Source organism: Lupinus angustifolius, chromosome LG05 (assembly GCF_001865875.1).
Source record: "Lupinus angustifolius cultivar Tanjil chromosome LG05, LupAngTanjil_v1.0, whole genome shotgun sequence".
Classification (NCBI taxonomy): domain Eukaryota; kingdom Viridiplantae; phylum Streptophyta; class Magnoliopsida; order Fabales; family Fabaceae; genus Lupinus; species Lupinus angustifolius.
The window spans coordinates 1391966-1392501 of NC_032013.1; positions in this window are offsets into that span (position 1 = coordinate 1391966).

Genomic DNA, 536 nt, shown 5'->3' on the forward strand with positions numbered 1-536 from the left:
TAAGAACAGTGGTGAAAGTTTCCTCCTCTGAGCATCCCTCATCATCAGCCCAAAGCTTACCTATTATTCTCATATCATTGGCTGCCACAAGATTAGCTATTTCAGCAGTTTCCTGAACTATTGCATTATCACACTGGTTAGCCTCATTCTCCTCAACTGATTCAGGGATGCCTTCACTAGACCCTGGAGATTCAGATTGATTTCTGTCTTTTGGTGATTCAGGATTCACCTTGTCCATGAGATTATCATTTCTCTCTACCTCCAAATCAATGACTAAATCACTGATTTTGATTTCCCCCTCACCTTTATCCAAGTGAGGCATATCATGATTCTTTACAACTTCCTCAGAAGCTTGTTTTTTCACCCTCGGTTTTCCTGTGCCATCTGGTTTGACATTGTTGTTCTTCCTACACTGTACTTCATTATGACCAATAGCTTGACAGTGATGACAAAAAGCTGGAAGATTCTCATACTCAATTGCCACAAAAAAAGCAAAATTGTCTCTTTCCACCAATATTTGGTCAGGGAGGTTGCTT